General features: G+C 33.9%; 1 protein-coding gene and 2 long non-coding RNA genes across 10 annotated transcripts in view; 2 read left to right on the top strand and 1 right to left on the bottom strand.

Annotated features, from left to right (window-relative positions):
* The window catches only part of ZEB1 (zinc finger E-box binding homeobox 1), a 200,393-nt gene that overhangs the window by 35,564 nt on the left and 137,981 nt on the right, over positions 1-26,848 (top strand). For 4 of the 8 annotated variants that reach the window (XR_015253937.1, XR_015253936.1, XR_015253934.1 and 1 more), the window contains 2 exons: positions 8,986-9,143; positions 25,834-25,975. The exons of the other annotated variants lie outside the window; for them this stretch is intronic. The gene's annotated coding sequence lies outside the window, so the exon portion shown is untranslated. The remainder of the gene's footprint in view (positions 1-8,985; positions 9,144-25,833; positions 25,976-26,848) is intronic. 8 annotated transcript variants of the gene reach the window in all.
* LOC147579432 (uncharacterized) overlaps positions 1-26,848 on the bottom strand; it is a 32,552-nt gene that overhangs the window by 2,753 nt on the left and 2,951 nt on the right. Inside the window, exon 2 of the long non-coding RNA XR_015253939.1 lies at positions 13,801-13,940. This is a non-coding gene — a long non-coding RNA (uncharacterized LOC147579432). The remainder of the gene's footprint in view (positions 1-13,800; positions 13,941-26,848) is intronic.
* Positions 9,150-16,173, top strand: LOC147579433 (uncharacterized). The gene is made up of 2 exons (XR_015253940.1): positions 9,150-12,350; positions 12,587-16,173. It is a non-coding gene; the product is annotated as an uncharacterized LOC147579433 (long non-coding RNA).

Genomic DNA, 26,848 nt, shown 5'->3' with positions numbered 1-26,848 from the left:
AACTTCAATTTTAAGAGATCCATTATTCAACAAATATTTATTAAATGCTAGTATTGTATGCCTGGAATTACATTAAATTATATTGCAAGACATTAAATAAAACAATTAAGGTCTGTGTTCTCATGAAACCAAAAACTTTGGAAAAAACTGAAATTAAATAATTACAACTAAGATGAACAGTAAGAGAGAATTTACAGGGTGATACTAGAGTACGTAATAGGCAAACCTAACTGCCTGGCATGGTGAGGTAGTATTAATGGGCAAATCAGGCAAGGACAAGAGAAGTAACTTTTAGGCTTAGTTGGGAAGAACCAGCATGAGTCAGAGAGCATTGCAGGTAGCAGAAATAGTGTCTGCAAAAGCAAAAGAATGGAAAGGATTCCAGTATTATCTGAGCATTGAGAAGAAGGAGAAATAAAGATGGAGAGGAATGTAGGAAACAGATGATATGATCTTAGTCTGTATCCTAAAGGATATTGGGAAGCCTTGGAAAGGTTTTAAGTAGAGGTGTAACGTGATTAAATTTTCATTTGAAAAACATGAATCTGACTGCAGTGAATATAGAAGCCTATTGTTACAAGCTGTTTGTGTACATGAGGTTGGAGATGATGGATACAGCAGTTGAGTTGGAGAGAAGGTGATAGACTTGAAATTTTTGAGGTAGACAAAGCCTAGGGATTTGACAGAAATACAAACCCAGTATTATTGTTATTCCATGCATAGGATGTGTGCAAAATACTCTCCAAAATCCCTTCAATAACTTGTGCTTGAATGTTAGGAAGTGACTATATTATATAATTTAGAAAGCATTATTCCTTAAGTAATTTGTGAATTGAGCTAATTCCTATTACTTGATTCCATTAAATAGCGTAGGGAGAATTTAGTTTCAAAAGAGAATTTGTCATCTTAATTTATATGGTAAAGCATATAAATAATTTTATGTACATATATAGTGCATGTTACCTTGTTCATACCACTCTTTAGTCAGTATCAGACTTGAAAGTTGACTGAATATTTAGGATTCTCCTATTCTTGATTGATTGGTTGAAACTTAGAAATTTAAACCATTTTGTTTCAAGGAACATTCTATTAAGAAACACTTTTTTCTTTATAAGTTATTGCTGGATCATTGGTTCCAGAAACGGGCTCCTAGTTAAATTAGAAGACTCAAGAGGAGAAAATTTTGGAAGCCTGCTTCCCTGAATACCTTATGAACTGCTTTATTTTCTTGGCCAACAGTATCTTTTGTGTACTTAGGGGTGTTATTATCTGCTGTATTAGGAGCAGCAAGTCAAATAATAAGGACTTCTGACTGTGAAGAATTAGGCCATTTAGGGACATATGGAGACTGGACTTGTAGAAAGTTTATGCTTATCTTAGTGGGGAGAGGGACAGCCAGTATTCTATTTTCACTTGATTGTGGCCATGTAAGAATTAATGCTGATTGTTGCCAAGTTTTTTAGTTTTTCAAAAGGATCCTAAAATACACATCTTTATGTGAATTAGTTGGTAACTAATTCAGCTGTTTTAAAAATACTCTGTGACTACTGTGCAAAATATGCCTGTGAAATATATTTGGCCCAAACATCTCTGTTTTATACCTTCTGCTTTATAGAGGTCTTCTATATTTGGGAAAAGATCAAAATTATTTCTAGGCAAAGGAAACATCAAAATTAGGAAGGAAAGAAAAAGAAGAAAAGAGGAAATGAGATATTATTTATAAGAAGTACAAAACTAATTATCTAGATGGTATTTAGTTTAAGTTCAAAGAAAAATTCACTGTCCCCAAAATAATTTTATAAGTTTCAGAGCATATTTCTAGCAAATTCAATGCTCTGAATATGCATGACTGGGAACTCAGAGTGGGATGGGAGTGTATAGGGTACAGGGAACCAATCAAATGTAGATGAAAGTCTAATGGTTCTCTCTTAAACAGTTAGGAGTAAAGTACAGCAAAAACAAGAGACCTGTGATATCAGAGAAATCACACTATAGCAATCTGAGTAGATCAGGGACTCATTGCAGTACTGTATTAAAAGCATAATTTGACTTTTGTATTAATGATCAAGAAGAGGCTCAGTTGTTTTTTACATTCTGATATTTTGAATACTGCCTTCCAATAACATATATAATATACAATTATTGTAGGCAATTAAGAAAATACAGAAAAATAATATATTTATATTATATCTTTATATATATATACATATATATATGTATATATATATATATATACATATATATATGTATATATATATATATATATATATATATATATATATATATATATAAATAATATATCTTTAAAAGCCAGGAATAGGTAAAAATAGGTTTTATAATTTTCTGAAAGTATTGAGAACTTGGCACCTATCGGTTTTCTAAAAGCTAATTCATTTCCAGATTCATCTGATTTTTGACTTAAAAGGATATTAATTAACTCATAAGAAAGCACCAGAAGTGAGTTATTGCAGCAGACATACATTGTTAGGTCAGTGGCTCAGTGATTTCTTAAAGGATTCAGTTTGGCTTTCTGTTCTACTTTTTCTACACAGTATTGGTTTATCCCAGTGTTGTAGTTACAGAATGGCTACCAATTGCAATCAGGATTATATGTTTCTTTCAGATCCAAAGAAGATAACTTCACTTTCAAAGACATTATAGCTTTTTTTCTTTCTCTTAAGCAGTTACCCTTTACCTTCACCCCTGCTTGCTTCTCATTGACCTAAATTTGTCTAATTCTAAAACACCTAAACTAATCATTGGCAAGGGAGAAGGGACTTACCATAATAATGGATTAGACTAATTGTGGGCTAGACTGGAGGCTCAGGGTCTGTCCGCTTCCCCTGAGGTCCACAGGTCTACTGGGGGAGACTTGGATACTGAATCAAATCGTGGATCATTAGGAAGGAAGCACTGGATAAACACTCAGTACTGTCGCTACAGGTGCATTAAGGAGCATGTACTGTCTGAACTCTTTGCTTACAGGAAGCACCAGCAGCTTTCCCTGTCACTCCCAGGAAGTATGAGGTGGTGTCTGGTGGGTCTGTTCTCTGTCTCCTGTTCCAGCACCCTCGTTAGCAGCACTTTGATAGCTACTGAGGAATTTTTTTCCAAAAATTTTCTCGACACTTAATAGACAACTCTGTAGAATGAACTGTGTGGGCCATGAATGGAACAAACTTAAGTTTATATAAATAGTTTCTTAAATAAGCTTTACTTTACAAAGGGTATATTCTCCTTCTGCTCTTCAGAAGATTTTTGTACCATGATCTCAGTAATAGTTTCATCCTTATTATATGGCTATAAAGGTGAAATATAACTCATGGGATTACTTACAAAGCAAAAATACTTGCAGTTTTAAAAATCTCTGTATAAAAAATGCTAATTGTATATTTTTAAGCACCCATCATTTGGACTAAAATATTTAATCAACTTAAACCATTTCTTTCAGTTTTCAGATTTTTAGATATTAGCCAAATATTGAGTATCTGGGTCACACTGTCATTACAAACAAATCTAGGCCAAAATGGTTTATGCTTCTCAGTTGCCAGCTTAGTTCCTCCGTTTCCCTTTCAACTAAACTTTACTTGTTTTTGCGGAGTACTGTGTTCTTTGTATGGAACTGATCCTCTTTTGTCTTTTTTCCCCCCTAAATCAGGGTAACAGAGCACATAAATAACTATGCTTTTGGCTGCTATGTTTCAGAATTGTTCCTGTACAAAGGGTCACACGTGCTAAATTATGTACTGCAGTGATAATTACTGTGTGAAACCTTGCTTAAGATGCTAGAGAAACTGGGTTTTGTTACAGGAGCTATAACATTTCTTAAAGAGTCAGCCTGTACACCGACTGGTATTGAGAGTATCAGAACTCCTAAAGACCCTCTGATAATTTTAAATGTGAATTTGTTCCACTTGCCATACTACATGGGGTAACGTTTTCTTCAAGTTAAAATGAGAAGTCTTCAGTGTAATGGTACAGAGAGAAGGGAAGAGAGAGGAAAAGTATATTGGAACAACAAATATTTCACCTGCATTTTTGAAGTAGTGAGGCTGTAAAAGTCTATTTTGAAAGGAGCATAGTTTATGGCAGTTTGTGTTAATACAGGGCCCGTAGTTTTCTGGTCATTAAGAACTTCATACTTTTTGGAATTTTTAATACTGTTTTTTCCTCCAAATTTATAATGCTTGATTTCACACTACTGTATCCTGTTTTGAAAATACAAAATGATAGCATGTATACTTCTTGAAGGTTTCTAGATAAAATAGTTTATCATCACTGGATATTCAATTAGTACATTTCCAGATAACAGATGCTTCCCTTCTTTGCTTGCTAAAATCTTTCATCTCAGCCATTCTTATTGTAAAGTGTCTTGGAAAGCCTTTATGTTTTAATGATTCTGAATTGTTGATGAATATTTGTTAATACGGTGTCTCCAGGGGCTACTGAGGTATGTCATAGGGCCATTTGTCCTTAACAGCGAACAGTTCTCCATAGTTATTGTTCTTTTGCGTATTGTTAAATGGTGTTTCTATTTTTCAAAGCTTGATATTAATTCATATGGCTACTAGCATGCAGAGAAGGTATTTGTGAATAAAGTAAGAGAAAGAAGGTTCTTAATGGGCTTGAAGAGCACTTCAGTGAGGGAAGTACTTGGATTTTATGATGTATTTTATCTCTCTGTCTCATGAACCTGCCCCTTTGTGCCCAACACCCCCCCCCCTTTTTTTTCCCAAAAAGCATGGTACTTGGCATGTGTTCCAGGTAGTTACTGTAAGAGAGATGGGCTTGGATTTTGAAGCTAGGCAGACACTGAAGACGATTATAACTGGATCATTTAATAGCACCAGAATCTTAGGTTCACAGGTGGAAAATAGGCAATAGGCATGTTATACTTATATCTGAGGGTTGTGAGGATTAAAAATAATGGATCTTAAATCTAGTGTAGGAGATATCTTAACAAATGCTAGTTCCCTGTATGTTTTAAAATTAATGTCCCACTTACTTTGGAAATGACATTTGCCTACTTCATTCAGTATGATACTATAATGATTAATGAGTCAATATCCCTAAAATACAGTAGCTTGTAATATCTCTTTAATCAGAAATAAATGATATCGGACAAGATTTTGTTGATTAATTTGGTTGATCATATGAATAAAATAAGGTGGAATATTTTTGAAGACTGAAATACAAATTCAGAGGCAAGAAAAATATTTTTTTAATAAAATGTAGGAGACATTTTTTTCAGCCAATAGGATGAATCATGTTGAAATATTTTGTTGATATCTCTCAAGAGTTGATACACTACTAGTGAGTGCTGTTTCTTTAATGCAGAGGTAGGTGTTATTCTAGAAACCATGTAGACGAGTTAAAAATCTCGCAGAGTTCTCAAGACCATTTTGTATTTACCCTATTGCAGCAAGTTCCAGTAACCTGAAACAATACTACATGGGTGCTCTAGTAAATCACATATTTATTGTTACAAAATTTTATAATTGTCCATAGCTTTTAATTAATCCATTTACAGATCAGCTTGTAAGGATATCATTTGCTTAGTAAGTACTCTAAATACACATCTAGTGCCATTGAGTTTTGATGGTATCAGAGGGAAAAAACAAAAAGCCATAGCCTCTGCCTTTAAGGAGCTGTCTCACAATAATATGAACACCTTGATTGAGAAGTTCCATAGATGCAATGTGATGAAATACTACAAAATTGCCTATTAAAAACTTCCCAGAAATACTGGGAAGGGAATGGTGAGTGGGCTGGAGGCAGGGTTTGAATGAGAATCAAAGATGTGATTTAAAATTTTTTTATGTTTAAGAATGATGTATGAAATTTAAAGGTGAGTTAAGTCTAAGAAAGCAAGGATTCTTACTTCCAAAGGAATTAAATGAGCTGTATTGAGATTTATTCATAAATACAGACATGTGATTGTTGTGGTAGTGGTAAGTTGGAATTAATTTGTTTAGCATCATTGCCTGTTCAAAAGAGTTTTGGTGAGTGATGAAAGAATTTAGGTGTTGCCTAAGGAGTGGTGAGTGATGAAAGAATTTAGGTTTTGCCTAAGGAGTACTCTAACTTTTGAGACCAACTGAACTAAAAAGATGTTGTGTTTCACTAGAAGCATCTTATGAATTATGACTGAATAGACAATGAAATCTCAGTTGAGTTAGTGGCCAGCTTTTTCCTTACAACTAAATAAATCTAAGCAGTATTTTGACTATTTCTTTTTATATTTCCCATTTACAAATATTCTGAACCTCTCTTTCTGACCATTTATATATAGTTGGCATTAGTTATATCACCTGAAACAGTCAAGATAAGACTTCTTATTTCTAATGCTATCCATGTAGCATGCTTAAATTGCTAGACAATTTATGAAAAACGGGTAAAAGAGGGTGCCAGGAAGTGAAAGAAAAATAGAAGTAATATCATGGCAAATTCTAGGAAATTGTATTTTTTTATAAAAAGATTTGATACATTTTATATATTCCTCAAACCCATGTTCTTAGTCTCTAAGAGTTTGGTGTAAAACTGAACGTATGCTATAAAGCGTAATAAAGAAAGTTCAGTTTAATCATACAGCTTTATTTCCCTAACTTTATGCACTGGTTCTTTGCATTTGCTGGGGATGATTATATGAGTGTTTGAGATGTAGTTTGGAGGTTAAAAAGTTGAAATCTTTCTAAGAAAATTACATCTTTTTCTAGATACAACAGTTTCTTTCCTTGAATATAGTAATAAAACCATTTGTTCTTTAGGGGTCTTGATTTTGCTATTGACTAGCTGTGTCACTTAGCACAAATAATGTCATATTACTGGAACTGTTTCCTCATTTATAAAATTAGGGATAATGTTAAAATCTAAAACTCTTACAGATTAGTAGGACGTATTTTATCTATGATAGATAGATAGATAGATAGATAGATAGATAGATAGATACGAACACATTGGCAGGTCCCTTGCTGTTCATTATTGCTGGAATGTGAAACTGGTTTTGTTGTGTCAGGATCATTATCGATAATGTTATTCACACCAAGCAAATCATTCTGTGCTTTTTTTGATTCATGATTTTATCAATCTCATGGTACTCTTCAGGATTATGTGTCTTGTATTAAAAATTAAGTTACTGCCATGATGATTAGCATTACTAGAGTGAGTGACATAAGCAAATTTAAAATTATTTCTCTTCTACTGAAGGCCCATTTAAAAAAAAAAAATATATATATATATATATCCATCCAATGTTCTGTAATTTCATTTGACTAAAGAATGTATCCTTGGTCTTATTCCAGAGTAAGGACAGGACTACTTCTGTAGCTGTATTCTGTAATTAATTTTTGCTTTGTGGGTTTCATTAGGCTAAATAAGAATAAAATGGTTGTATATTTTCTGCTTTAAAAATGTTCTTGCTATAAAGTCTTCTCAGATCAGCCTCACATATGACAAACTCATTCAAACAATTTAAGCTGCCCCAGTGTATTTGTTTTTTTCTTGAAAATCTTACCACTTATATGTCTTTCTGAGCTGTTTTTCTCCTTCCTCCACCCCCATGTTATGTTTTGGATTATAAACTTGCTGAGAAAGGAATTTCATCTTTTCTCTGTATCTCATAGTACCCAGGAAAGAATTCTGTTAGTCACTGAATAGTTTGCAAATGTTATTACTATTGAGGATTTTGGATTAAAATTATTGAATAAAACAGAATAAGCCTTTTCTAGGATATCAAATTGGGGGTCAGTGTGATTAACTCAAAGACATGGCAATTTTGTTAAGCTCTGGACTTTGTGCCAAAGTTACTTTCTCTTGATTTTACCATAAATTGATTATTCACCTTATATTCTCTCTTACATAATACTTTTGTATCAGGATATTGATAGCAGAAAGCCTGTCAGGGTGTAGGTTGGATAGATGTACATGTGTGTGTACACGTGTGCTCGTGTATGTGTATGAGAGAGAGTAGGCACATAGAATATGTGAGAATTGGGGTTACATGTTATGGTTAGCATTCTAATCTGAGTATTACATAACAATCTAATTATGTGTACTTAATTTTAGACTATTATACTTGACCTTCAGAAATAACTTTTAATCAGTGGTAAATGCAATACCTCAGGACATGTTTTTCCATTCCTTTCATGTTTTCCTTTTAGCTATATTCTGTTGTATATTTTCCAAACACTTAAATGGTCAAGGATAAAAAAATTATTAAAATGGGTCAGATTCTGTAACTAGGCAGAAATTATTGGAGCTCTGTACTATACCTTAATCACATATAGGAACAGTTTAATATGCCTAATATTTGAGAAGCATCAAAACAGACTGTGAAGCTCAACAACCATAAAGCTTCATGGTTGAAAATCATATATAATTGACAACGTTTACAAAGATTAGCTGTAATAATTAAGATGAAAAGAGCCTAAATTCGGTGCAGAAAAAGGGCTGAGTTGTTTTTGAACTATAATTAAAAGTTAGTATCCATACATTTTTGTCTTCTCAGTATAAACAATATTTGCAGGCAGAGCATGTCTTTTCAGTGTAACCTTTAACTTCTTATGGTACTACAAGTAGTTGATGATTTAGTAAATACTTTATGAATATAGATGATACTATCAAAATGTTTCCAAATATTACAGTTAATATTTGGAGTCAGTGTTTGACAGGGTTCAAGTTTGCAACAGTACAGTTTATAGATATATCATTGAATAAATGCCATCTTTATTGTGTGTTAATTTGGGTAATAAAATAATTGAGGGAACTTTGTTAGAAGAAATTAGAAGTTCACTTAAAACTGTTCTCGGATGATACTAGAATTTTAGAGGTTTTTTTTTTTTTCTTTTGTCCTAGCATTTCTTCTTAAACATAATGATTGCTTAAAAGGATAAATCAAAGTCACTCACTTTATTTTCCAGTTTAGAGTCATTGCTCATTATCAGTTGGTGGGTGTGGAAACAACTTAACGAAGTTTGGGTAATTTAGTTTCAGTTTAAATTCTCAACTGGCAATTGGCCGAAAACTCCCATCAGAAGACGTGAGCATCCAAATGTCATTTTGTGATTTGGCTACTGTCTGCTTGAATAGGAAGGCCCTATCAAGAAAAACTAATGGCGTGATTAACTATCAAAAGAAAGTCAATGGTAAGAGTTTTCATTTAAATTATAATGTGTCTGTGTGTCTGTGTGTGTGTGTGTGTGTGTGTGTAAAGCATACCATTTATTATTTGAATTAAAATTTTAGAACTTTAAAAATCTAGGACATAATGCGAAATGTTTGAATTTATATGTCTGTGACTTACATTTGTAACAAAATACATGCAAAGAATGGTTTTATAGAGATTTTATATGCTTAATGTTGATAAGAAGACTAATTAAAAGTGTAAAAAATAAGTTATATAATTCATAATTGTTTAACACATTCAGGGTTTTTTTGTAGAGAACTAGTTCTCTTTAAAAAAATAGCATATTATAAATACTGCTTGTATGAAGTTTTAACTTTTTTAAAAAATTTATACAAAACTGAATTTGTTAGTGTCATATATGCTTCTTACAAAAGTAAATGTCATAAGTTTTGCAATAAAATAGTATATTGATCTCTGTTTTGTTTTTTATGTCCATTATAAAGTGATGGGTGGGGAGAAAGAAAGTATATCATATAATGAAATCCTCTTAGTTTAGCATTAGGTTTTTAAAACTGTATCATTGCTACAACATCTCTGTGGAAAATACTAAATTATCAAGATAGATGTTTAAATGAAGTGGAGTATCTGTTCATAATACAGCACACTATCAAATTTTGGTGACAAAATTCTGACATCTCTCCCCTGCCTTATACACATTTGCATTGAGAATATAATTTAAGTTTGGCTATATTTTAGTATGCTTCAAGTGACTTTAAACGTAATCTTTTTATTCTCTTTGTATTTGTTTCCTAGATATCCCTTGATTTGGACATCTGTGTCCTCTCAGATTTGTGATTAGTCATGTTAACTTTGGACAGGAGTGAAAGTAGTAGCTTATAGAGGTTAAAATAAAAACATTTCTGTTTGTCAGAGCTTATTTCAGTATTCTCATGGACACAGATAACTGGAAATTGGGTGTTGAAGCTCAGATATTAATAATATATTGTGATTTTTGTTGTCACACTTACAATTTTTGAGATTGACATAGTTTGAGTAATTTGTCTTGCTCAATTAGAGGTGTCAAAATGATGGTAACTGAATGTGACCATATTTTTAACTATTTCCTAGAGCTTAATAATAAACATACAGGAATAGCACATGTGGCAAGCACCTAGCACAGCATCTGTCATTATGTAAGCGTTCAGATGTTGACAGTGAACTAAGATGGCAACATCTGTCCTTCAACCCATCTACCTAGTAATTCCAGTTTGTAGAGATTGTCTGTTATGTGCCATCCATTCAGCTAGGTGCCAGGGATAAAATGTCACAGTTAAAAACAGAGATTCTTTCTAACTGCTCTTGAACTTCCATGTAGATAGTAATTACAGTGTAGAAAAATTATGCAGACAAATATGAAATTGCAACTGGAACCAGTACTATGAAAGGGCAAAAGTCGCTATGAGAGTAAGAAGCAATATGGTGGGTGTGTAAAGCACAGAACCCATACATTTACTTTTTAAAGTGAATTGATAACTTGTTTTAACTTTTAAAGTTTCTAATTCTATTTAAATGGGTATCTTCTAAGCAAGTGTGCAGAAAGACTTTTTGGAGAAATACATGTTTTATGCTGCTAGTCTATTTTCTTAGATTTCCAAAGAACTTACAAGAAAATAACATCAAGAATTTAGTCAACGTAGCATTCTTATGTGAGAAATTCTTAGGGGATGTGTTATTTCAGGATTGAATAAAGTGAATGAGGACCCTGATTTCTTCAGCTGAATTTAAGTTAATTAAAGGATGTCAACCATAAAATAACTACTCTCCACTCTTAGCAACTGTTCCATTCTGTTATCAACCTAGTACAGGGATTTATTTATCACTCATTTACATCATTGAGTTGTTACATGTAGACATTTCTTAATGACAATATGATTTCCTTAATCAATTTTTATCCCTTTTTGAAAGAAAAGAATGTAAAATTTATGTTTCTTTTATAAATTTATTCTAACATATATTCATTAAATTTTTGCAAATAAAAAGGAAGAGTATTTGGATGCCTAATAAATGTTTACACTTTTTCTATGGGACACAGAATCTCATCTAAGGCAAAGACACAAGTGATGTTTGAAGAATTATGAAGTTAGTTTTTTTATATGTTAGATCTGTCAATATTTTTAGTTTTTTAAATGTTTATTTTGAGAAAGAGCATGCATGAGCAGGGGGAGGGGAGGGACAGAGAGAGAGGTGAGAGAATCCCAAGCAGGCTCCATGCTGTTGAGCAGGGAGCCCCACATCGGGCTCCATCTAACAAAGAACCTTCAGATCATGACCTAAGCTGAAATCAAGAATCATGCACTTAACCAGCTGAACCACTCAGGCGCCCCATCTGTCAACATTTTTAAAAACTCTCATTGAAGACAAGCTTTTCTTTATTCATCTGATAGTATAAACAAATTGAATGCAATCTAGTATGCAATGAAAATTCAAAAAGCTTAGTTTTACAATAGAAATGATCTTTGCCTCATTTACTACTAAAATGTGTAAGCTATTTAAAGTATTCAGTGAACATCTTTCTCAAATAGAAGAATCAAAATTAAGTCCATTGTTAACTTTTTACTTAAAATTATTATGTTGAATTTCATCTCTGCAATGATGTCTAAATTTATTTTTTCCTGGATGTATTCAAAAGAAGGTCGCCAACCTCAGTATTCTGATTTGAAGTTCCTAGCTCAAATACGTAGGCAATTCCACTTAACAATGCTAGAAGAAAGAAGTCCTCCAGGAGTGTCTTGAGGGAATTGTACCTTTCTGTGTAACATGCCTTACAGCGCTCATGACATTACATTTTTTTGACAGCTCTTTTTGCTTCTATGCAGTTAGCTTTGATTGGTCTATGATGTCAGCTGGATGAGCATTTAGCCATACAAAGATATTTTAAAAACATAGGTATACATCACAGAATGAAGATGATAAATTACATTTATTTTACTGAAATCAGTAAAAAAATAGCCCTTGTTTCTGAGCAAACAAAGGTCTACCAGTAGTTAATCAGTTTTTAATTCTATTAACAAACAATGCAGTATCTGCTTGAGCGCGTATGTCGTAATATGATGGCTTCTGTTTAGAATTTTGGAGCTACTACTGTCAGAAGAAATGGTGATTAACAATGGTATTGAATTGGAAGTTTGAGAAAGGAAAATTTTAATAAAAGTTATTGTTCATAGTAGTGAGAAGGAAAAGAACATTTTTCTTTTTTTTTTTTTTTCAACGTTTATTTATTTTTGGGACAGAGAGAGACAGAGCATGAACGGGGGGAGGGGCAGAGACAGAGGGAGACACAGAATCGGAAACAGGCTCCAGGCTCTGAGCCATCAGCCCAGAGCCCGACGCGGGGCTCGAACTCACGGATCGCGACATCGTGACCTGGCTGAAGTCGGACGCTTAACCGACTGCGCCACCCAGGCGCCCCGGAAAAGAACATTTTTCAATTCATTATATAAGGAAGAACCTTTTAAATGTGGAAAATAAAATGGAGTGCCTTCTAGAATTCATTCTTTTAAGAGTCTTTGACAGAAGTTTGTAAAGAAGGAATTCTTGCTGATAACAATTATAAGTATTATTTGGAGGAAATTTGTGGCACATCTTAAAAATTAATATAGTCATATAAGTATATAAAATATGTGAAATAGATGTCAATAGCAATATTAAGCTACTATTTATGGTGAGAGCTTTACTAAATAAACGAGATAAAAGAGCCAATCCAATTCATTCATTCTATAAATTCTTACTGGCAAATTGCTTTATGTCAGGCATGGCATTAGGCTTTGGAGATATAGTCATGAATAAGACAGATGGGACCCTATAGTTTATACTGTCAGGGAAGATAGATATTAAACAAGTAATGACAAAGTTTAGTGGCTTGTGACTTTATAAAAGCAAAGCAGGTCTTTCTTAAAGATACCTTGAGAATTGATTTCTAGTATGCTGATCATTTAATCAGCTTACTTCATGAAATAAAGTGATTCATTTTGACTTAAAAATTGAATAAAAATTCTTGGGAATCAGTCTTAGAAATTGGTAGAGACTGAAATAGTCTTGATTTTTATGTAGCTTACTTAAAACAAACTATGGAAAGACCTTCAAGTTTTTGAGTACCAAGAAATGTGAATATAAGCAGAATAAACTCATAATGCCTCATGTATGTCATATACTATAGATCATTTAATCAAATTATTAAAGCAGTTTTACATGAAAAAATGTCAAAGTTGTAATGGTTAAGATGCTACACTCTGGAGTCAGACTGGTTGGATTTAAATATTAACCCTAGCATTTACAAGCTTTGCAATTTTAGGAAACTTGTATAACTCCTCTGATCTTCAGTTTCCTCATCTGTAAAATGGGGACAATAAGAGTACATACCTTATAGAAAAATTAATCGTTTGATGTGTCTAGAGCAATGTCTGGCACATAGAAAGTACTTAAAGGCTCCACATGTTACAGTTAACAACAATAAGAACAATGATGAAATAATTTCCTCATATCAAAATGTCCTGCCTAATTTACCGTGTTGGGCCAACTGAAGTAATTTCAGAATGTTGGCTTAAATATATAGGTGTTACACTACAAAGAACTATTACCTTTATTACTGCTAAACAAAATGTCAGTGAGAGTCTCACCCAAGTTTTGGGCCCTCTTTAGCAGCAATACAGCAATTACTCAAAGGCCTCCATAAATTGCATCTCCAGGACCAAGGTTGTCTCAGCCTTTAATCCAAGACTCAGTCCATCCCAGGCATCATGGAACTGATCTTTCTTGTCTAAGAAAAGAAGTAACAAAGATTTTATTTATCCCATGGGAGATGAGTCTAAACCAGATTAGAGTAAGTTTGAGGAGGAAATGACTATGTTGATATTAAGTATTTTTTCCATGCAGATATCTAAAGAAAGAATTTCTTCCTACAATAGGTCTGCAGTATATTTGTGACATTTGTAACCTTAATCCTTGTAGCACTACTTGTTACTTTACTTACATTAGAAAACAAATTTTCTTTCATAAAATGGTCATATAATTCATTACTACTCCTATATATAATTTGTGAAAATATTTTTAAATTTATAAAAAAATATTTTTATGTCGACTTTCACTATGTCTTTTAGTTTGATATCCTAGAAAAATGTAAGAGTTAAGTAATTTTTGCTGAGTAATTCTAGTTGGAAAATGACTTCAGGGTGAAATTTAATATGACCTTTTGTTTGATCTATGATTCTGTGACTTAAGTCTACATAGGTAAAAGGAGAACTTGTATATTTGTCGATTGATTCAGTTATATAATAAGTGCAAGCAGGTACTCTAATGAATTGTTTTCATATTAAATATATGAGTTAAATCTAATGTATTTCATAACCGTCTTGTTTTTGTTTGTAATATGGGAATATTTTTCATTGTTAAGATGCTAAGTGAGAGAAAATTCTTTGAATGCTACAAGTGTGGTTTCCCATGACCATAGTTAGTTTAAATACGATCAGTCACGAAGTGTCTGTTGAAAACTTACTAGCTATCTACCACTTGCTAGTTGAGAATTGATACCATCGTGTTATGGTATCCAAAGAATTATGCCATCATTCTGTTTAGGCCCTAGGAAGACTAGGGCTATGAAAAGAATACTTAGACAAGAAGCAGAAAATCTGAGAACTACTTCCTGTTCTGCCACATATATCTTAGATATAAGAACCTATTAAAATTATGAGGACACTTAGCATCTCAGTCTCTTTGCTAAATATATGTCATGTATATATATGTGGGTGCGTATGCCTATATATGTATGTACACATCTGTATATATCCATCCCAAATTTTTGCACCAAATTGAAATGAAGAGCTAAGAATTCAATAAGTTTTTTAATGTCCCAATATAACAGAGTAAAAAATTCTGTTCTGCATAATATCTTACATGGTTCCTTCAAATGAAAATACAGTATTGATTTTTTGTATACTTTTTAGGATTTCTCAAATATTCTCACATAAATTGCATACTGTTCCAGAACTTCACAAGGGGAATGTAAAATTTCTTTAGTCTGCTTAATTTCAAACTGATTTCCTTGTGATTAATTTTTTCTAATAAAAAATTTTTAATGGATGCCAAATTATGTTTTTATATCTTTGACTCGTTTTTACAAAAAAAAAAAAAACAGTTTTAAATAGCTGTAGTGGTCATTCGCAGCTCTGACATTTGCAACATTATTAAGGCATGTCTAGTTCTATAGGATTATGAGTTCTCAGGTTAACTTTACTAATTCATTAAAAAGTATAATAAAGCATTTTAAGGGAAAAGAAATAAAGTATAATTTATGTGTACACATACAAACTTGTTTGCTTTACTAAATGATCTCACAGACTCACTTAAACATCATTCCCTCCTGCTAAAGAAGAGAGGACTGGTTGGGAATGGCTAATTGGAGCACCATGATACTATTTAGCTCTGCATTAGTGTTGTATAGGTCTGTGTCCTGACTGGTATTGAGTCAGGTGAATGTTGGTTAAAAAATGCCATATGTATATATACACGCATGCACACACACGCTAACCATAAGAAGTTGTTTGGTATATTTATTGAACTACTAGGTGCTACTATGGTCATAATTAGAATAATTTTTCATATAAAAAATCAAAGAATTAAAATTGATGCCATTTTAAACTTAATAGAAGACTTAACACCTATATTGTGAGCTACTTCATTTTAAATGTTAAAATGTTACAAGGATAACATTGAATGGAAACATTTTTTGGACAAGAATAACATTTAAATTTAAAAGTTACTTGGATGAGGGGTCTCTGGGTGGCTTAGTCGGTTAAGTGTCCAACTTCAGTTCAGGTTATGATCTCACTGTTCGTGAGTTGGAGCCCCACGTCAGGCTCTGTGCTGACAGCTCAGAGCCTGGAGCCTGCTTCAGATTCTGTGTCTCCCTCTCTCTCTGCCCATCCCCCTTCTGCTCTGTCTCTGTCTCTCTCTCTCTCAAAAATAAATAAACATAAAATAAAAAAAATAAAAAAGTTACTTGGAGAAAATATTAAAGCAATCATACGAAAGCAGACTAAAATTTATTAAAAAATAAAATTAACAGAAAAAACTTTTTTGGAGAATTTGCTTAACTGTGGTGTCATGTGGAAAAATGTCTTATATATCATTAAGCAATTGTTAAAAATGAAGTCAAGAGCCAGCCAATTTAATAACCTAATTGCTGTGAAAATAAGGCCACAAGTCACAGTCACATCTTAAGCTGTAGAATTCTTTCTGTAAAGGGAGATGAAGTGATGACTGCTGTTCCCTGATGGAAGTGTTCAACGTGGCATGCATAAGGGCTGTACAGAAGTCTTACAAGCTGAAATGTGTTTTTGCCACATTTTACCCAGTAGAAATTCATCTAAAGTTTTAAGAGAAGCATATAAATCCAAATATCCCTGGGGATGTTAAACTTTCATCTGTCACTTACTTGAATACCTGAGTACCTATTTACTAAATATTAAAATACTATGCTTTCACAGTTAGCACAGTGAGGCTGTAACACGCTACATCCTGTTACTTAGCTGAGACCAGTCAGTCTCATTCAGAGAAGGAAATATCAATTGGTTAAAGAAGGGGTCATTCCAATAATGGAACAGTGTTTAAAAATGCAGACCCAACTAATATGTACTATTAAAATAAGAAGGCAGCAGCTTGAGTTTTTTGAGATACAAAAGAGGTAAGAAGATACCAAAATAAAATAATTTACCTTGCATTCATTCAGTGTCTCCTACAAAATGTAAATCTTTTGTTTGTTTGGGGGGCACAAGTTATTTTACTTTTCTGGAATTTTGTTTCCGAAAGTATTGTTGGGCTAGAATTAAACATGTTTTTCTGTACAGATACTTATATATCTGTAACAATATGAACAAGTCAGATTAATTTTAATTGTTTCTTTTGAGTATAATTGACCTGCAATGTTACATTAGTTTCAAGTGTACAACATCCTGATTCAACAAGTTTATATACTATGCTGTGCTCACCTCAAGTGTAGCTACCCTCTGTCACCATGCAACACCATTACAATACCATCTACTATATATATTTTTTTAAGAAAAAAATTTTTGGTGACTCAATTGTCTGGGAAATGACCCTTTTTGGAAACCAGAGTGCTCATATTAGCTAAGGCAAACCCTTCCTGGTTGTCAGGTACTCAGAAAAACAAATTCAGTGAGTCAGAACTTATCTTGGCTGAGCGCCTATTGTGTTTAATGGTGGATTTTGTTTTCATTATATGTTATTTTATTGAATATATCAAAAGTTCTATCAGAAATATGCTATTCTGTCTCTCTTACTGATGAGGAAACTGAGGTTCAGAGAGGCTGAGTGACTTTCCCAAGGTTGCACAGCTAGTGTTTAAAGTGGTTTGTAGGCCAAGTAAGGCAAAGTATAGAAAGCATTCATTGCATTTTATAGTTAGAAGACCATTTGATGTTTCAGTGTAGAAGTGGGAGTAAAAGGCTGACTACTTTGGTTTAATGGTGGGTGAGGACCTAGAAAATGATTAAAACAGGTATGGGCAACATTTTGAAGAATTCTGGCTGAGACAGGAAGTAGAGGGCTCAAGTAGGTAATTTGGGATGCAAAGGAAAGGTGGAAGGTTTGGAAGACACAGCTGGGGAGTTTGCAGACGGGCAAATGGGAAAAATTAATTTTAAAATGAATCTTTTAAAATGTGGGCACATCTGTTGCAGGACAGGCTGTCCTGTCTTTTGCCTCCTTGCTTTGTATAGGTCATGAATGTTTGGTATGTGGAAAGGTAATAAATAATAGTTCTATTCTTACTTACACTAGAAAATATTTAGCTTACTAGGTGATGTTTCTGGGGGGCTGGATTTTAAGAACCTATTGTAAAAATTTTCAAGCATACACAAAAGAAGAGAGACTAGTGTAATAAATGCCCCCTATCTGTGGCCCAACTTTTTTTTTTTTATTTTTTTATTTTTTTTTAAATTTTTTTTTTCAACGTTTTTATTTATTTTTGGGACAGAGAGAGACAGAGCATGAACAGGGGAGGGGCAGAGAGAGAGGGAGACACAGAATCGGAAATAGGCTCCAGGCTCTGAGCCGTCAGCCCAGAGCCTGACGCGGGGCTCGAACTCCCGGACCGCGAGATCGTGACCTGGCTGAAGTCGGACGCTTAACCGACTGCGCCACCCAGGCGCCCCATCTGTACGTCTTCTTTGGGAAAATGTCTATTCAGATCCTCTGCCCATTGTTTAAATTGAATTGCTAGTGTTTTGCGATTGAGTTGTAGGAGTATTTTTTAAATTTTTTAATGTTCATTTTTGAGAGGCGGAGGGCGGGAGGGGCAGAGAGAGAGTGAGACACAGAATCCCAAGCAGGCTCCAGGCTCTGAGCCGGCAGCCCAGAGCCTGACGCGGGGCTCGAACTCACGGACCGCGAGATCGTGACCTGGCTGAAGTCGGACGCTTAACCGACTGCACCACCCAGGCGCCCCACTGTGGCCCAACTTTAACAATTAACCAAATTTTGCCACATTTGCTTCATCTACTTCCTCTTTTTTCCTTAACTGTTTTAAGATAGATCCTGTGTCTTAACTCTTTCTACTTCTACATTTTCCAGTATGCGCTTCTTTAAAGACATTTTTCTTACATAACCAGAATACGTTTCTGACATCAAACAAAATTAACAATAATTATTTATCACCTGATATTATCTCCCTATTCAGTTTCCTCCACTTGTGATTCAAAATGCCATATTACATTTGGGGTGCCAAATGCAAACAAGATCCAGATAGCATTTGGTTGGTAGGACTGCTCTGTAATTAAAATGCCTTTTCTTGGGGCGCCTGGGTGGCTCAGTCGGTTGAGAGTCCGACTTTGGCTCAGGTCATGATCTCACGGTCCGTGAGTTCGAGCCCCGCGTCGGGCTCTGTGCTGGCAGCTCAGAGCCTGCAGAGCCTGGAGCCTGCTTTGGATTCTGTGTCTCCCTCTCTCTCTGTCCCTCCGCTGCTCACTCTATGTCTCTCTTTCAAAATAAATAAACATTTAAAAAAATTAAAAAAAAGAATCATTTCAGATATAATTATTACAAATCATAAAAAAGATTATGTATATACTGTATAGACTGGATATGTTAATAGCTTTTAAAAGCTATCCTGTCAGTTCTTCTTCGGTCTCTTATGTTAAAAGAAAAAAAAACAGGGGCGCCTGGGTGGCGCAGTCGGTTAAGCCTCCGACTTCGGCTCAAGTCATGATCTCGCGGTCTGTGAGTTTGAGCCCCGCGTCGGGCTCTGTGCTGACAGCTCAGAGCCTGGAGCCTGTTTCCGATTCTGTGTCTCCCTCTCTCTCTCTGCCCCTCCCCCGTTCATGTTCTGTCTCTCTCTGTCTCAAAAATAAATAAACGTTAAAAAAAAATTTTTTTTTAAAATAAATAAAATGCCTTTTCTTCCCCACTACCTGTTTGCCTCCCTTTCCCCTTTAACCTCCCTCACCCATTTCCTTCTCTCCTTCTCTTCCCCTTCCTTTCCTGTCCATGACTTATTAAAGAAACTTTGTAAGCTTTCCCATATAATATCCCCATTCTTGATTTTTCTGTCAGCTTCCCCAGTTAACTTATTTCTCTAACCTCTAAATTGCCTTCAAATTAGCAGTTAGCTCAAAATACTTCATTAGATTCAGGCTCAGGTTTTATTTTGATGCTGGATGGAAGGTGGGCAGGAATACTTCAAACATGGGACTTTTTCTTCACACTGCATCACATCAGGGAGCACATAGTGTCTGTCACGCTCTTAGTGATGCTGAAATTGGTCAGTGGTAACAGCCCATTCTCTCCAATGAGAGGTTACCATCAACCTCTCCTCTCATTATTTCATCTCTTGCTGATTGTTCTGTGAATCAATTCTATCATTAGGGTTTGCAAGATAATGAATTTTTAATCTGCTACCCCTTCCACATTTATAGTGGAACTTCTATAAAGAAGAAATTTCTCTTGTGAACTGTGGCTTTTGTATTTCCTGACATAGTTCATCCCAGAAAGAAACCTGGGTCTTAAATGCCTAGTTTAATACCAAAGAGTAACTTTGGGTACAAGGAGCACATAGCACTTAAGTGCCCATGTAATTGTAGGATTTTTATAGAGCAAAAGTATTTCTTAACGTGATTTTCATGAACATTGTCATTATTAGGATAACACTGTATAATCAACATGTTCAGTGTTGGCCAGATTGGAATTGGGGACCTTTTGCTGGTCCTGTCTGGTCAGATACACTGCTTTGTGTTAATTCATGGATCATTAGTTGAACTTCAAGGAAAAGGAAGCTTTATTAAGTCAGCAAACTAAACAGTATCACCTAGCAGAATAGCAGCATAGGTGGGGATGATTTTATATTTCTACAGTCATAAATTCAAGAGTGAAACAGTCATCATTTTTATTATTAGTTTATTCAGCAATCACCATTAACTTCATTTTTACTTAACACTATCCATGGACAGAACCTGAAGAGGAAGAAATAAAACCAAAATACTTCATTTTTAGATGACATGATTGATTAGGAAAATCTATGGCCGTCAGCTTTGAAACCATTTATGAACGATAAAAATTTAATAAAGTATAGAATACACTGTATCTTTACATCAGTAATAATGAAAATAATGGGAAAAGACCCAACTCAGAATTGCAACAAACAAAATATAATACTTAGCAATAAATTTGAGAAAGATGTTAGACCTTTAGAAAGAAATCATTAACATATTAAAAACATTTAAGATGAAATAAATGGAGAGAAACTTTCTGAATCATGAGAATATTGGCAAATTGGCTATAATTTATAGGCTTCTGGGTTTGCTTCTGACTTTCAAGATTCCTAGTGATTTATTTTATAGTGATTCTACAGTGAGGGGAAGTCTCACCCCTACACCCCTACTATGTATCAGAAATCTTTTAAAGCAACAGTCTAAAACAGTGGAGTGATGCAGGGATGATAGGTAACTCAGGTATTACAAGAGACCTCTCTGCCCCCTAGAGATTTAAATATAAACTTTCCTTGACCCTGGCTTCCTGGTCAGTGAGAGTTAAGAGAAATGCCCTTCATCCGTGACTTACTCAAATTTCTGGGCCTGATCAATGCACCTCATGTCTCTTGCTTCTGCTTGGTATGCCACCCTGGTTTCTGCCAGCATCAATACAGTTGTGAAATCAACCCCTTTAACTGTTTCAGACATCTAGCAGCTTGTGAGTTTAGAAACTCTTGAGTAGGTGACAGAACCAACAGATTGTTTTTCTTAGTCTTTGAGCAAAACATTACTGTCCATAACCATGCCCTCCTAACTTAGACACTTTCCTAAATTAATTCAGTTGCTTTCTTAACAGGAATTCTGAAGATTAAGCCTTTCTTTCATTTTGTAAAACATGCATCACTGGAGCATTATTAGGAATCCACAATCAGTTCCATCTACATATAACAACTGAATATATGATAAAATATTCTTTCCTATTGGAGAAGCCACTTAAAGGATATTCACTCAATGGTATTAGATAGTAGTCTTCAGTGGTATAGCTGCAAAACTGATTAGACCAAAAAAAAAGAAAAAAATGTTTTCATCCATACTTTATACAGCCATTGGAATTAAAAAGCATAGAAAATACCTTTACATTTCTTATTTGATGCATTAGTGGAACTCACCAAGGTGCAAAGATATACTGGAATATCTAAAAAAATTGTAGGAAATCTCTACATCAAAAGTTATAAGGAAAATGACAATAGTTTTAACAATTTTATATTATTGCAGAATGTGCTAATTTAGACATCAAGATCCTAATATGTAAATGAGAAAAATATGCCAAGTTAAGAATATGAAAATAAATATGAATAATAAATGCAAGGAAAAATATCTACCCATATGCTTATCACTAAGTCACAAGTTAAAATGACTTTGCACGGTTTTTACTTTGTATTAAAGGAGCTAAAATTTTTAAAAAGAAATCTAATATTGGCAACATAAACAGTGATACCAGAGTCTTTTAGAAAATAATGCCAGGAGTATATGCTGAGAATCACAGCAATGTTCAGATTATTTCACTCAGTAGGAATTTAGGAAATAAATATTGTGCTAATTATAAATCATAGATATAGAGAAAAATGCTTTTAGGGACTAATTATAGAACATCAATGTAAAGTATCATGTTACCTTTAAGTAACTATTTTTGAAGACTCTAGAACAACTGTCCAATAGAACTTTCTGTGCTGATAAGTTGTATAATTTGCACTGTCCAATACGGTATCCATTAGCCACATGTAGCCACCGAGCACTTGAAATGTGACTAGGGCAACTGAGGAACTGAAATTTAAATTTTATTTAATATTAATTATGCTTAAATACTCACATAGGTTTAGTGGCCATGGTATTGGACAGTGAAGCTTTAGAAATATGGAGAAATGTTAGGTGAAAATAGTAAGTTTATGTGATGTAATTACAAACAGGTAAATACCTGTATGTACATAAAGAAAGTGATATTTACAATTAAAATATTTATGTTAGGATTGAAGGAAATGGGTGATTTTTTTTAAACGCTGATTAAAAGATCAGGTGAAAATAATAAAGCATTCCAGCACTGTGCTACTCAATATGGTAGCCACTAGCCTGATGTGGCAATTTTAATTTAAATTAAGTAAAATTAAGAAGCCAGTTCTTCAGTCACACTAGCCACATTTCAAGTGTTTGATAGCACACATGGCTAACGTTTACCACTTAGAGGAGATACAGAACATTTCTAGCATTGCAGAAAATTCTGTCCTATCGTTCTACAGAACTGATAAAAGGAACGTACCGGAACAAGTCATTGATTATTTATTAGTAATTTCCGTGGGCATAGATGAATTAAAACTGCTATCACTTTTTTTTCTTTTCAAAATTTTATTTAAATATAGTAAATATATAGTCTAATATTGGTTCCAGGAGTAGAATTTAGTGATTTACCACCTAATAGCACCCAGTGCTCATCATCATAAGTGCCCTCCTTAATGCCCATCACCCATTTAGCCCATTCCCCCACACCTGCCTCCTTCAGTCCTCAGTTTGTTCTCTAATTTTACTAGTCTGTATGGTTTGCTTCCCTCTCTCTTTTTTTTCCCCTTCCCATTTGTTCATCTGTTTTGTTTCTTAAATTCCACATACGAATGAAGACCGTACACCCGTAACTTTGATCAGTATTCGGTAAAGTATGGACTGAAAACCAGTCCTGATTATACCAGTCCATGATTAAATGCTTACTCTCAATTGTGTACTTGTTTAGAAACTTTTATAGCAATAATGTGATAGTTCTCTGTGATCCAAGAACATCACCTGTCTTAATCTCATTGAATGTTAGATTGATCTGGTTATCAGTGAAGCTGCCTGTAGAGTTCTGTGTAGTAAGATCCGAGTATTAGTTGTGAGCAGTAATCTATGGGCATGGGTCCACCCACAATGAGAATTAAAACAGTTCTTTACTACAGGCAGTCTGAGAAACATTGGTAAAGATGAAGCAGAGAAGGTGGGTTGCTCAGGGGAGTTTTGTAAAGAGCTTAAATTGGTTGTTAGTATAGTTTAATATACACTTGCAAGTGAGATTAAAAATTGAACACTACATCTCTGATTGTGATAAGCTTAGACTTCATCCTTCGTGCTAGTAGAAATAAGGCAAGTGATTCATTCTTCAACAGTGTAAATAAGGATTTTAAAGGAGTTCCTCCTAGTCAGTGCCTCTATTTGGGGAACTTGTTTCCTGTTTTCCTCCTGGGGGTGGTGGGGATTCAACCAGCTAGCACAATCTTTGCCTTTTGGCAAAATTTCCAACTTCATATTTTCCTTTACCCCTTCTAAACTCCTTTTGGCATATTGTTATGCTTAGTTCTTTGTAACTTTTTTCATCTCTTTCCCACAAAGTTAGTTTCAAAGGCTTACAAAATGTCCAAAACGAGAAAATTGTTTTAAACTAAGTGAACTTCTAAAGTTTTGTTTTAAAATTTCCTTTTTTCACACTTAAGCTTGATTGATTCCCTGACATAAGATATTAAACTGAATTATTTGTGAAATGTGGAAAGCTTTTTATTACTATAATTAAGGCATAATCTGTCAGCTAAAGCATTGTTTTAATGATACAGGGTAAGCATAATCCTGGATTTACTACCTGATTTCTTATTGTGGTTTTGGTTGTACACTAAATGGCTGCCTATTCCCTGAAATGAAGTGCCCCATATGGGCTGTCCAGTTTGTTTTGAGGACCAGTTCTACATTTGTAGAATTTGGGGTCAAATGGAATCAAGTACTCTGTGATAGTTGTTCGCCTGATTCCTAGTGACCTTGCATTTTGGAATAAAACACATATGCATACACAGTCCTTCATCGATACAATTGATTAATCTATTACTGATTTTAGCATTTCTTCCTTTTCTTCCTAATTTATCAGTTTGGAAAGAGTTAGAAAACACTTGAAGGAAATCAATCTCTGTTTTTAATAACAGTCTATAAGTTACAGAAAAAGAAAGTGTTCAGCATTTCTTGTTTAAATTTTGAGTTTTCTGAGACATATTTACTTAAAATATATATGACTATCATACTGAAAGAGTGGCATCTTCTGATTTCATTTTAATATTATGATAATGATTTGCTTTACTTAGGCACAATTATAGATATAGATAACCATATTATCGCTTGGGTTATCTTCAAAAGATTAAATAAATACATTAAGAAATATATTAATAATATATATTAATATTATTATTCCGTTTGATATTTGGCAATATATTTTTAAGGTACAGTGTGCGATTTCCTGATCTGAACAAAATATTCCATTTCTTTTTAGGAGTTTGGGTTATAGTAATCAATTTACAGCATTTTCTCCTAAATGTATTAAGGTGCAACATTTTAAAAACATTATGTTCTTAAGTTATTTGATATGTAATTAGGGGTTTATGTTGCTAATATTATTTTTATATAACACATTTCTGATTCTTCAGAATAGTTGTAGGCTTCTAATTGTTTTATGCAAGTTTCAACCTTGAGAATGTTGACTAATTGGTTAATATTCTTTCTATTCAAAAATTTTTAGCGCTTATTATGTTTTAGGAACTATTTAATAAGGTTCTTCAAATAATCAGTGTTTTTAAAAAAAAGCCAAACCCTTTTCCTCTGGGAGCTTACATTCTCGTAGATTGCTTCATATATGATTCTGTGGCATTTAATACCAAGGGCTAGTTTTCTGTTGTCAGGAAATGCATTATGTCATTATTAGGTAATATAGAGGTATAGAAGAAGGGTAAAATTCCTTCTAGTTTAATGAGTCTGATTCATTGTTCTTCAGTGAATTTAGTTTTATTTATTTTAATGGAACTTATATAACTATGATCATTTGGCAGCCCAGAATTTTTCTGTATTTTTCTCAACTTCCCAACTGGTAGTTCAGTACTGGGGTAGAAATTAAAGTACCCACTTAAGGTTTTGGGTTTATGGAGTGATGTTTGAAGCATGAAATATTCTTTAGGGAAGATACTCCTTTTTTTTGAAAGAAGGGAATGTGGTTTTGGAATACTCATGATTTTATCTCATTTATTTTTTTCAGAATCTCAATTTTGTAGCACAGGTAGATAAACTTGAACCAAATGGTATGATCTCAGTATAATATTTTACTCTTCTCTCCTCCTTCAGGAAAATCTTTAACTTCCACCACAAGAAGATTAAAAAGAGGTCCCTCCTGCACCAAGAAAGATCTGCAGATCTTTTTCAGTGTTCTTGGAGGTGTGGGGTGTGAGAACTTGATCAGTTTGTGCAACCACCTTGTTCTCTAAAGGTAAGCACTGTGTAGTGAGTGCACACTCATGGGCCCACGCTCCTAATGCAGGTCTGGTTTTGGAATGCTCCATTGAGGGTTTGAGGCCATCAGACTGCCTCGTAGAAGGATGGCCTAGGCAGCCACTTGTGGGCAAGACGTCACACACATCCATCAAGAGATGGTTTTCCTTGGTTAGAAGTAAAGCATGTCCTAGAGATGTATGGGTGTATTTTTTGTTTATTTTTTTAAAAAATCCCAATTACAGTAAAATTTGTGTCCAGTTCAGCCTGCATTTAAATCAGTTTAATAACTGCTGTGGTTGATCCCTCATCAAGAACTCTTCTTGGTTATCTTGAGATTTACATTTAAGAATTTTGAAGCAATGATAGCCTTTAAGCATTCTGGTGACTTAATAGATTAAATTGATAAAACCTGCCCTGAAGAGTTGCTTTTTCATGATCTTTTTGAAACGATCTCTTAACCTTTACTTCAGAGAAGGTCCTTTAATTTAAAAATTAAAATACAATTTTTAAATCTGTATTAAGCTTCAGAAAATATGGAAGCAAAGATCTTCTTAATCTTTAATAAGCATATGAACATAAAATTGCTGATCCTAATTGAAAAAAAAATTACTTTTAAAATCAGCTTTCTTCCTAGCTTGCACCTTTTTCCTGTCTTTAGGAAATGAAGGCATATACATTGGTTCCATGAGGGAAACCTCACAAAGGATAAATAAATTAATGTCTCACCTTTACTTCTAAACTCTAATACCAGAAAACTTTATTGGTCTATTGTACAATGTATTGATGCCTCTCAGAAAGACCAGTCCTAAATAAAATTGTCATTTGAATACCATGCATTGACTATGAAGGAGAACCAGAGAATGTCTAT

The sequence above is a fragment of the Puma concolor genome, chromosome B4 (genome assembly GCF_028749965.1).
Source record: "Puma concolor isolate L17-30 chromosome B4, mPumCon1.1.hap2, whole genome shotgun sequence".
NCBI lineage: Eukaryota > Metazoa > Chordata > Mammalia > Carnivora > Felidae > Puma > Puma concolor.
The sequence above is the reverse complement of the archived record's forward strand: the minus strand, read 5'-3'. Positions and strand labels throughout refer to the sequence as shown.